The following is a 12,232-nucleotide window of genomic DNA, read 5'->3' on the forward strand; positions in this document are numbered from 1 at the left end:
TTTGACACAAAGTTCTGTTGCTTTTAGAATTGCACTTTTTAATTTTTCCCACTTATCCTGCACTCCTTCCAAGTTCCTCCACTCTGCCAAAGAATCCCTTACAGAGTTTCCCATCTCTACAAAATCAGTCTTCCTAAAATCTAACACCTTTGTTTTTGTGTGCGATGAGTCAGTCTCTGTCTTTATTTTGAACCATACTGCTTGATGGTCACTGGATCCCAGGTTTACACCCACATTTATGTCAGATATTCTGTCACCATTTGTAAGTATTAAGTCTAATATTGCGTCCTTACGAGTGGGCTCCCTCACCAATTGCTTTGGCCCTCAAACAGAATGAGGGCCATAGCTCCTAATTTGCTGCATTCAGAACATTTATATGGTCTCTCTCCTGTGTGACTCCTCTGATATAGGACAAGATGTGATTTACATCTAAAGCCTTTGTCACACTCAGAGCACACATACTCCAACAGTCAAACCTGACTACAACACACGGCATCCGGCGGGTCCGTATCCCTCTTCCGGCATTGGCGGCTCCAGCACTTAATACTCTCATCACCTGGACTCTCCCCGTCAGCCGCTAACATAGGCAGCGGCAGCAGGTAGACAAGCGCCCCCTCACTGCTGCTAGCAGCCGGGAAGCGCTTCACAGTTGGTGTGTGTTTTCTCCAGTCCCCTGTCACCCTTATTCTTGTGGCACATTACTCTGGATATAATGTTCTAATGATTCACACGGCATTAGCAATTGTATCCCTAAAGTTACAATCACAAAATGTGTAAATGTTATACAAGGTTGCAAGACACATGTTACTAGCAAATGTATCTAATGGAACCCTAAATACAGTATGAGTTTTGTTAATTCCTTGATTGTAGCCTTTGAGATACTTCGTAACAAGAATCTGTACATCAAGAGATTACTAAAAGAAAACGCAACCAAGTGTGAGGACCCCATGGTGTCAAAAGACATTTAAATAACCAGGATAAGTAGGCACTTTTTCCTCAGTCAGAGGAACATTAGTCTCACTGTGTTATTGCATTTCAGGATCGTACTATGGCAATCAGTATGCATAGAAGTCAAGACTAACATGGCAAGATATCATATCAACCTTAATTTATTGTCTGAATTCTCTGCTTCTTTTGATTGAATTTTTTGCCTGATCAGCAGATCCTGGTGTTGAAAAACATAAAACCGGTGAGCCACTCAAAATCCATCTCCACATCTTCTGTGCCGCCGCGATCACCTGACCCCGGTACAATAGAATGGAAAATTTGTCTTTGGCGCTAGAGTCTAAGGTGGTGTAACTTGTTCCCCTGCAGCCACCACGTTGGAGGATTGCTAGCCTCCACAAAACAACAAAAACAAGGAAAAACGTGGGGCGCTCAAAGGTGAACAAGGAATGACAATTTATTAAAACACACAAATACAACAATACATATAGAAATAAATTAATAAACTAAAATTAAGAGATAGTTGCAAACACAATCAGTGACTGTCACTGAATATTTTGACACACATTGGGCCCAGTGTAATCTGTTAATGCAAATTATCTTCAGTTAATAGAGGTGGATCCTGATTTTTTGACAGGACCAACTTGGTAAAAAAGTCCTTAATGTGACTGAGGACCATCCGATTTTGCAGTAGGTGTACACACTGACAGATCCAATCTGTCTTGCAAGCTGTATCTGCAAATACTGCTGTATAAGATCCAATTAGGTTTAGAATGCAAGTTTCCTTTATGGGGAACAGTCAAAATGCCAAATGGCGCAATCCATACAACAGAGTGGTGGATGTTTCTTACCACTTAGCGAGGCTCACACTTATCGGTGTGTGTGAGTGAAGCCTCAGCGTCCGCTCCGTCCCACTGCCTCATCTGACCCTCTGCTTGGAAGTAAGCTGTGTGGGTTGCTCTATGTGAGCCGTCTCCCGTGCAAGGTTTGAGAGTTCTCTCCACACTCCGTGCGGCGCTCTGCCACAGCGTCCGCCGGGTGTCTAGATGTTGTAATCGGGGAGAGGTTTCCGAGGAGATCTGGCTCTGGCGATGTGGAGGTGCTCAGGTGGGTATCGGAGGTATCCTATATGTATTGTTGTATTTGTGTGTTTTAATAAATTGTTATTCCTTGTTCACCTTTGAGGGCCCCACGTTTTTCCTTGTTCCCGGTACAATAGACACCATAAGTGCAACCAGCCCCACCTTATAAAAAGGGCCACCAAACCACATCATTCCCATCAAGTACAGCCCTAATATTTCATCTAAAGTAACTGTGAGACCCACCCACTGCATTTGCTGCGCCATTCCTACTTGCAGCCCAACAGGCAATTTTTTGATTGAGACACAAAACCCTGTCATATTGCCACCATACCCCACTGGACTGCCCAAATCCTCTCCGAACTTGGAAGCCAAGCAGTGGAGGGCCAGGACAGTACTCAGGTGGGAGACCCCTGAGGAAGTCCAGGTGTGGCAATATAAGACCAGGGGGTAGGAGCTGCCGTATCAAATAATACCTGTATTAATGACTGCCAGAGTGAGTGTCTATTAAAGAGTAATATTTATCCATCTTAGAGGCTGTGATACTTTTCTTTCCCATGCAACCAATTTAGGTGTATTACTTTGTGCGACCAAGCATATTATTGCACGCATCTGGGGGAATTGAATCATTTCACTGCCTATGATCACTGGTAATTGTACCTCTGATAAAAACAGTGCTCAAATGATAAATTAAAGTGTGACAAATCCATGAATATTCCTTGAACTAAACCAGTTCAAGGATCACACTACATTTTTAATATAAATGACCCAAATATTTGTGCCACCCAATTTTAAAAAATCTTTAATAAAAGTTATGTATTAAATTACTCAATTAAATCATTAACAAAGGAGTGCGCCCAAAAAGCGTTTTTTTCTTTCTTTGTCAGTCTCTTTTTCTGACAAAACCCCAGTGTATATCCTCTGATGTAGGACAAGATGTGACTTCTGCGGAAAACATTTGCTGCATTCAGAACATTTATATGGTTTCTCTCCTGTGTGATTCCTCTGATGTAGGACAAGATGTGACTTCTGGGGAAAACATTTGTGGCATTCAGAACATTTATATGGCTTCTCTCCTGTGTGACTCCTCTGATGTAGGACAAGATGTGTCTTCTGGGAAAAACATTTGCTGCATTCAGAACATTTATATGGCTTCTCTCCTGTGTGACTCCTCTGATGTAGGACAAGATGTGTCTTCTGGGAAAAACATTTGCTGCATTTAGAACATTAATATGGTTTCTCTCCTGTGTGACTCATCTGATGTAGGACAAGAGATGACTTCCGGGGAAAACATTTGCTGCATTCAGAACATTTATATGGCTTCTCTCCAGTGTGACTCCTCTGATGTAGGACAAGAGATGACTTCTGGGAAAAACATTTGCTGCATTCAGAACATTTATATGGCTTCTCTCCCGTGTGACTCCTCTGATGTAGGACAAGATCTGACTTTTGGTAAAAACATTTGCTGCATTCAGAACATTTATGTGGCTTCTCTCCTGTGTGAATCCTCTGATGTATAACAAGCCCTGACATCTGGGGAAAACATTTGCTGCATTCAGAACATTTATATGGCTTCTCTCCTGTGTGACTACTCTGATGTATAACAAGCTGTGACTTCCGGGAAAAACATTTGCTGCATTCAGAACATTTATATGGCTTCTCTCCTGTGTGACTCCTCTGATGTAGGACAAGCCCTGACATCTTGGGAAAACATTTGCTGCATTCAGAACATTTATATGGCTTCTCTCCTGTGTGACTCCTCTGATGTAGGACAAGATGTGACTTATATGAAAAACCTTTGATGCATTCAGAACATTTATATGGCATCTCTCCTGTGTGATTCCTCTGATGTATAACAAGCTGTGATTTCTGGGAAAAACATTTGCTGCATTCAGAACATTTATATGGTTTCTCTCCTGTGTGACTCCTCTGATGTTTGACAAGATGTGGCTTCTGGGAAAAACATTTGCTGCATTCAGAACATTTATATGGTCTCTCCCCTGTGTGACTCCTCATATGTAGGACAACAAGTAACTTCCGGGAAAAACATTTGCTGCATTCAGAACATGTAAATGGTTTCTCTCCCGTGTGACTCCTCTGATGTAGGACAAGATGTGATTTACATGTAAAGCCTTTGTCACACTCAGAGCACACATGTGTTTTTTCTCCTGTGAGGCTCATCATGTATGGTGTAAGTAATATACAGTATTAGTTGCTGAAGGTTTCTTCTATCCAGGAAATGAGAAGTTTCTGTGAATCAATAGAGTAAGGAGAAATTATGTCTTTAGTTGGGTTGACCAGAGAACGATGTTCCTTTCCACGTTGTCTTGCAATAATCTTAACCCAAATTCTGCTCCTTATATGTCCTGTAAGAAAGTTAATATGTAAAAGCATAATGGTTAACAAAATGTTTATTGTATAAAATGTATATTTATATACGATAGCAAATATCACATTTCCTGATCAATGATTTTACATTTGTGTACATGTGATACCCTGAAAATTGGGGTGACAATCCCACTGACCTGTTGGTCTTCATGAGCACCCCAGTGTCCTTTCCCACAGTTGTAACTTCACGTCTGGTAGTTAGCCGACCTGTAGTAGACCAGCCCCAGCCTGACCCAGTCTTCACCCCACTGAGGTCCACCCCTCAGTTGTACAGACCAGTTGGTCAGAGCGCAAAACCAAGGGTGTCCCACCCTTGAGGTACAGAATGTAAAGGGCACTTTTTAGCACTCATTGTACAATTGTAAATTGTCATTTTAAATTGTTTTACGTGAATGTACAGGTATTCTTTGTTCATTCCTGCTATTTGACTTAATGCTTTTCTTTCCAAACGAGAGACTATGCCAAGGACTTTTGGTTGCCTCCAACATAATGCCTGTGGACAGGCATCCTTCCAGCAGGAAAGCATGTGATACCATGAAAAGTGGGGTATCCCTTTTAGAGTGCCATAGGGTTATAAATGCAGCCTCTTCCTCCATGTGGGACTTTTGGGGCAAGGGTTACGTCCTGCAACCAGCCCATAATGGGCTGTGCAACCACAGGACACTAGGACCCAGTGTTACCTGCAGGTCCCTGGAGAGCGGGGAGAGAGAGGGGGCCGCCGGTGATTGGTGGTCTCAGGGCTCGAAGATGGGAGGGAGGAGCTTTCTGGGCACATAGGAGGAGAGCCTAGCACAGAGAGAGAAAGAGAATGAGAGCTGCTCCTTCCGATGCGCTGAACCGCTACGAGCGCTCCGATTAGTGATTGACAGAAAGTAAGAGGAGAAGACGAACAAAGAGAGAGATGCCGGTGGAGAGACCAGCGCAGGCTGCATGACGCTACAGCAACCCATGGCACCCATGACCCGGGCACGCCTCTTGGGGAGAAGACGATGAGTGGACAATGGAGCCGCTGCCCAGAATGGGGTAACTAGAGCTACACCACAACCAGATTCAGGTGGAGGTAGGCAGGAGGAGTTAGTGACAATGTGCGGGGAGCCCAGTGGTGCCGCACCAGAGACAGAGTTCCAACACCAGAGAGACAGCAGCACATCTCCCAGCGCACCCTGACAGCAGCAGTGAGCAGTGCAAGGAGTAGTGACTGGAAGGAGCCAGCAACAGCAGCAAGCATGCAGGTACTGTGCTACAGCCCCCCACACTGACAGCATTCAACTGCCATCCCCACAGAGACTAGCACTTACAGTGCCCCTCAGGAGCCTACCCTCATTTGAGTGTACCGCCGGTCACCCAGTTTACACTTACACTGCCTCACCCAGGTGCCATCTTAAGCCCGAAGGCCCCGATCATTTAGTGGAGTCTTTTGTGAAGTGCCCTCAGAGTTGGCATTGTGCCAGAGTTCAGGATACTGTTGGCTTTGGATTACAAATTCTGCCAGCATCTATTCCAAGTTACGATGCACCTAGGCCAAACAGGTACCTTTCACTATAGTGAACTGTGCAGTTCAGGGACTCATCGTTTGAATTTAGGACACTTACATCTGTGGGTGGATTAACCCTATTGTTTTGCACTATTGGTGATTTATGCAAATCTGTGATTTCTGTTGAAGGATATTGCATTGTTTTCTTTATTGCATATCTTTCCTATTGACACTTTTATTGTGTCGGGATTGTTAAGTGATACCTTGGATGCAGCATAAGTGTACTTTAGATGTGGTATACAGTGTGAATTGCGGCCTGTGGTGCTACAGTGGCCCCATCGTGCACAATATCCTTCTTGAAAATCATTATTATTCTTTTTCTCATTGCATTTGTTGATTGAAGCGGTGTACCATCGCCACTGCACAGTGTTTGTGTGAAGTGCAGCCTACAGTGTCACAGTGACCCCATCCCACACAATATCATATACAGATGTGTCCTCATACATCGTTGCTCACAGCGCGCTTTTTAGGCTCCTAAATCGTGAGTTCTATATAACATTATGGCTACGTTAAAACCCACAACATAGTTTAACCACTGGGTGGCAAATGCTCCACGTTAAGACTACAGTGCGGAATACAATGCTGTGGTAGTAGACAGTGATAGTTAGTTTTTCTGAGTGTATATTCCAAAAGCTGGGCCTCTCCCCCTTTGATGGACACTAGTAGCTTGTCTCTACTGTACCCAGAACCAGAGATATCAGCCTTCCAGCAGCTTATTACTGCTCTAGCTCCACACAGCTGGTATGTAGTTTTATATTCTCACTGGCGGATTGCTCTGCCTCCTGAACTCTGTTCCCCTAGTCCCCAGTACCATTTGCTAGGTGGGATTCTCTAGTTTTTAATTCCATTAAAATCTAAGGTACTTGTTTCCTAGCACGGTGCCCGCAATTTTGATTGTATTGTGCTAGGAAACAAGTACCAAATCTAAGAAATCGATTTCCGGGAACTGGAGATATCTGCAGGCAAGCAAGCTGTCCTCCCACCAGAAAATTATGAATAATAAGCCCCCTCCACTATACACCCCTCCTCTGCATATTAAACATCCTCTGGTCTGGTGGTCAGACAAATAAGCAGGTAAATGTCCAATGTTCTCCCAGAGTCTGGAACCAAGGTTTTGCAGCAACAGTGAAACGCGTAGGTATTGCTGCAAAACCTTGCTTCCAGACTCTGGGAAAACATTGGACATTTACCTGCTTATTTTTCTGACCACCAGACCCCTCAAGTTGCATGGCGTGCGCTACACAGATCTTTGCCACGATGTGTGTGGACACATCTGTAGGTGAAGCATTCTCTAAATCTTTGGTCATCTACTGCCAACTGTCGTTACTGTTATTGCGTCATTTAATCTTTCTCATAGTGGTGATCCGTGACTATTTTGGCTGCAAAATAAACCCTTTTATCACTGTCCTCACATGTGGTTGAGTCTAGGGATGGCTGTCGACCATCGATGATTTGAAATCATTGATGGTTCATGGCCGATGTCGAATACTTTTGCCATCGATGGGGGAGTACCAGATGGTTTCCCTCCATCGATGGAATAGCAAAACGATGCTTTTTTTTTCTCAAAGTGCTGGGACACTGAGCATAGCTCTGCCCCCCGGCACACGTGAAGCCCCGCCCCCGTGTTTTGATTGGCCCACAGGCCAATCAATCAAACACAATGGATGACCATTGATATGTAAAAATATCGATGGTCATCCATTGCATAGTTAAGCACTATCGATGGCCAGTTGCCGAATTGCCATCGATGGCAACCATCGATGGCAATGGCAACGATGGCCATCCCTAGTTGTGTCTTGGGGTATTGTCTTCCAGGGGTCCTTCTGTCCCTCTGACCTCCGAATTGCAGGCGAGTGAAGCAGACAGGTTGCAGATAAGCAGGGCCAAGAGGAGAACAGGAACACAAGGTATCGGCCACACACCTGCACACAGTCTGACAACATCACATACAGATGTGTCCAAATGTGCATTAAATAGCCCTTCTAGTCCCGCCATGCCATAGCGGGACTGTAGTACTGAGCGTCTTCTCCAAACTGATGCGAATAGGACACACAAACAGCTTCTGCTAATTAAAATATGTGTCATGCCTACATTGTGGGCCTATTTCAGACCAGTACAAATTCACAGCCCCAGCGATGAGAACTGCGCATTTGTGTGAATCATGGTACGCATACGTGATTTCTCTCTGCAATGAAAGCCTGCATTGATGATTGACAGGCGGACAGCATTTAAAGGAGGAAGCCGGAAATTTCCTGTACGTCACCAGGAAAAACTTAAGCAGACCCATGACCTCTTACGTCCGCTCCGGCCCCGGTCATCGCAGTGCTGAGTAACTCTATAGGTACTCAGCCACTGAACACACGGGGAGGGGCGAATCATCCGGTGATGCTGTGATTTTCTCACGGCAGCCATGCACAGGGGAGGGACTTCACTCTGGCGGGGCAGCTTCTAACTGATCGCTGTGCTCCGAAAAGTAGCAGGACAACGATCAGATCTGAATTACCCCGTGTCTGCATAAGAAATTATTAATAATGTGAATAACATGGATTTAACAAAAAAGTCACATGAGAAGACACTTGGCGCTACAGAGTCATACTGCACTCACATGTTATGTGTAACGGGGGATGGATGTATGTGGACCTGACTGTACTGTGTGTGCCAAATTGCCAGGACACGATTCAAACCAGCTTGCACACTGGGCAATTATTGATAGAGCATGCGTGTGTACAGATGGCAGTATGCATGCGGGAGGCTGTTCTGCAATGAACTTCTCCAAATTTTCTGTTCGCTGGGTGAGGGAAAATGATTGACAGGGAGTGGGCATGTGGGGTTGGAAACCGGATGATTTTTGGGTGTGACGGTAAAATACTGGGAGTGTCAGGGATAATGCAGACGTGCCAAAGCCTGTTATGGGATGACGTGTAACGTCAGTAGCAGGAGTGATGTGCCCATTAGGGGAGGGTGTATGATGTCAGCTCCAGGCCGGGTATGTATGTTAGGGGGGGGGGTGACATCATCAGCAGGCCAGATGTGCCTGTTAGAGCAGGGTGTGTGATGTCAGTACCAGGCCAGATGTGCCTATTAGGGGAGGGTATGTATTGTCAGCAGCATGAGGGTTTGTGACCTCAGTAGCAGGCCGGATGTGTCAGTTAGCAGAGGATGTGAGATGTCAGTAGCAGGCCAGATGTACCTGTTAGGGGAGGGTTTGTGACAGCAGTAGCAAGCCAGATGTGCCTGTCACAGGACGGGGTGTGACGTCAGCAGCAAGCCAGATAAGCCTGTTGGGGATGGTGTGTGACGTCAGCAGCAGGCAGGTAGTGCCTGTTAGGGCAGGGTGTGTGATGTCAGTAGCAGGCCAGATGTACTCAGTAGAGGAGGGTTTGGGACATCAGTAGAAGGCCAGATGTCCCTGTTAGGGAAGGGTGTATGACATCAGTTGCATTAGCCTAATATGTCTGTTAGGGGAGGATGTGTCATCTATAGCAAGCTGGATGTGCCTGTTAGAGGAAGGTGTGTGTCATCAGTAGCAGGCCTGAGGTGCCTGTTAGGGGAGGGTGTGTGATGTCAGTAGCAGGCCAGATGTGCCTGTTAGGTGAGGGTGTGTGATGTCAGTAGCAGGCCGGATGTGCCTGTTAGGGGAAGGTGTGTGATGTCAGTAGCAGGCTGGATGTGCCTGTTAGGGGAAGGTGTGTGATGTCAGTAGCAGTCAGCATATGTCAGTTAGGGGAGGGTGTGTGATCAATATGTGTAAGGATTGGCACTGGCATAACTGTTATTGGGATACTAAGCTAAAATATAAGCGCGATGATTGAACATATGTAACAGGAAACATACAAAATCAAAATAGTAGGGAAAATCTGGAAATATCGTCAGTGATAGTGATGAATGTGATAGTACATTTATAGTAGGAAGATATACTCAGCAGGCTGACTTGTTAATAGTAGGAAGGATACAGGTTCTAACAAGTCAGCCTGCTGAGTATATCTTCCCCAGGCTGTATTGAGGTTTTGGCTCCATCAGTGCCATCACCAAGTGCATTGACTCCAACACCTGAAACCTGGGTACATCCTTTTATTATAATTACTATTGTTATTCCTATTCATATGCTACTTTCTGGTGCTAGCTCACCACTCTCATCCATCATTTGAACAACCATTAGATGGTGGACAGCAGAAGGTGGTTCCATTGACACACACCTATTTGCTAGCCTACTTATTTTCTGTGCTCTCTCATCTTGCGTACTGCTCCGGACCCCCCTGCAATTCCATTTGGTAACAGGGGGGGAGCACAGTGCATGTATGTTGGAACGAAGAAGCACACTGCAGCCATTAAATCTTGCCCTTTCATCCACATTTACTACCATACATCACTGAGCCGCCTGATTCCATCCGCCCTCAGAAGCTAAGCAGTGATTGGCCGGGCTAGTGCCTGTCTAGGAGACCTCCAGGGAATACCTGGTGTAGTAATACACCTGGACAGCAGAAACACCTGTGTCTGCGTATCAGAGCTTTCTTTTTTTCCTCTGCTTTTCCCCTGTTCACCCTCCCCAATAACTAGCATCCACCATTGATACTAAGTCATCGTGGTGGAGGACTGCCTTATCTTTAAATGGAAAGACACCAAAGTATATAAGAAAAAATTGTCTATGACTGTTGAGGATTTCATGTGTCTTGCGTCTCCTGTTCTGACTTCCTTTGTTGTTGATAATTAGCCTATATCAAAAAGTGCTGTTGTAGCCAAATTAATTTGATTAAATCTAAAACAAAGGAGTTCTGTGTTATTCGCCCATAAACTACTATAAATGTACTATCACATTCATGACTATCACTGACGATATTTCCAGATTTTCCCTACTATTTTGATTTTGTATGTTTCCTGTTACATATGTTCAATCATCGCGCTTATATTTTAGCTTAGTATCCCAATAAAAGTTATGTTTTAATGAACTCATTTATCCAATATTGTTAAAGTGTGCCCCAGTTTTATGAAGAAAGAGAAAAAGATTTGCACTGTGGACGCCCTCCTAAAGAGAAAAATATATTTTAGTATTTTATTAAAACTTCTAACTTTATTGAATTCTTTATTAAAAGAAAAGGGGGAGACCTGTCTGTGCTCGTTTAGCTTATAAGTTCACTGATAGTATCCCTCCTTATTTTGGTGAAATATTTAAGAGGTTAAAATGTTTGAGACACACATTTACAAACAAATAAGGTGACGTGCCTCTGATGCACTCAGAAAAGGCAAGAAAGTGGGTATATAGAGTTTTAAAAAATAGGCTTATTGTTCAATGGTTTTTTTGTTGCTGTCGTATTAGACTGAAGAATAGCACCGTATCCTTCTATGGTCTCAGTGTATTTAGTGAGTAATGCACTGTTTCAAATAGAATACAATATAGTAAAATAGCATGCAGTCCTGCCAACTATTAAGAAGGATTCAAATTATCCATAAATAATGACAGACACAGGCTCTGCTAAAAAGATTTTCAGCATATGAATGAATTTCTGCTGAATGCCCACTAGAGGTCAGCAGATCTCAGGAAGGAATAATCTCTTGAACTAGAATACATACTGAGAGACAGCATTTAAAATGAAATGCAGAATTCCTAAAAAAGATTGTCATACTAAAGGCCCATACACACTGGGCAACTTTGAGCTGAAAGTCGCTCAAAACAGCAGGTTTGAGCAGCTTTCAGCTCAAAGCCGCCCAGTGTGTACGGCCCGGTGATGAGTGGTGAGCGCTGCTGCTCGCTCCCGCAACATCGCCGGGAAAGCCGTTCATCTGCTGGTTATACCAGCAGATGAGCGGATTTTAGGACGGCTTTGCATAGCGCTACGCTATGCAACGCCGTCCTCCCTCCCTCCATCGGCGCCGGGCAGGGGGAAAGCCGCTCAGTGTGTATGCACTGAGCGGCTTTCCCCGCAGCGATGACAGCGGTCATCGCTGTCCATACACGCTGGGCTTAGTCGCCCAGTGTGTATGGACCTTAAGAGATCAAAGTGTATGGGAGACTTCATATGATAAAATCTATATGGGATTCACCGTTGCATTGCAATTAGCATTAAGGAACTTAATATCCATATAATTGCTAACTGTACACCCAAAATAATTGTGAATATAAATGAGCTCTGAAAAATAGAAAAGCAGGGAGCTGTTCATCCTGTCTAAAGCTCATGCAAATACCCAAATGTGCATAAGAATGAAATACAGGGTGACATTTTATGCTATGCGAGTATCGTTATTTTGCGGTAATTAGACCACAAAATGGCGATATCGCATTTTCCCATTA

General features: G+C 44.4%; 2 pseudogenes; both read left to right on the forward strand.

Annotated features, from left to right (window-relative positions):
- The first annotated feature begins 2,344 nt into the window (after nucleotides 1–2,344).
- Nucleotides 2,345–2,463, forward strand: LOC146076107 (5S ribosomal RNA; annotated as a pseudogene).
- A 7,834-nt stretch (nucleotides 2,464–10,297) lies between these two features.
- On the forward strand, nucleotides 10,298–10,415 carry LOC146076202 (5S ribosomal RNA; annotated as a pseudogene).
- Nucleotides 10,416–12,232: the final 1,817 nt, after the last annotated feature.

The sequence above is a fragment of the Crinia signifera genome, chromosome 4 (genome assembly GCF_055691185.1).
Source record: "Crinia signifera chromosome 4, ASM5569118v1, whole genome shotgun sequence".
Classification (NCBI taxonomy): Eukaryota; Metazoa; Chordata; class Amphibia; order Anura; family Myobatrachidae; genus Crinia; species Crinia signifera.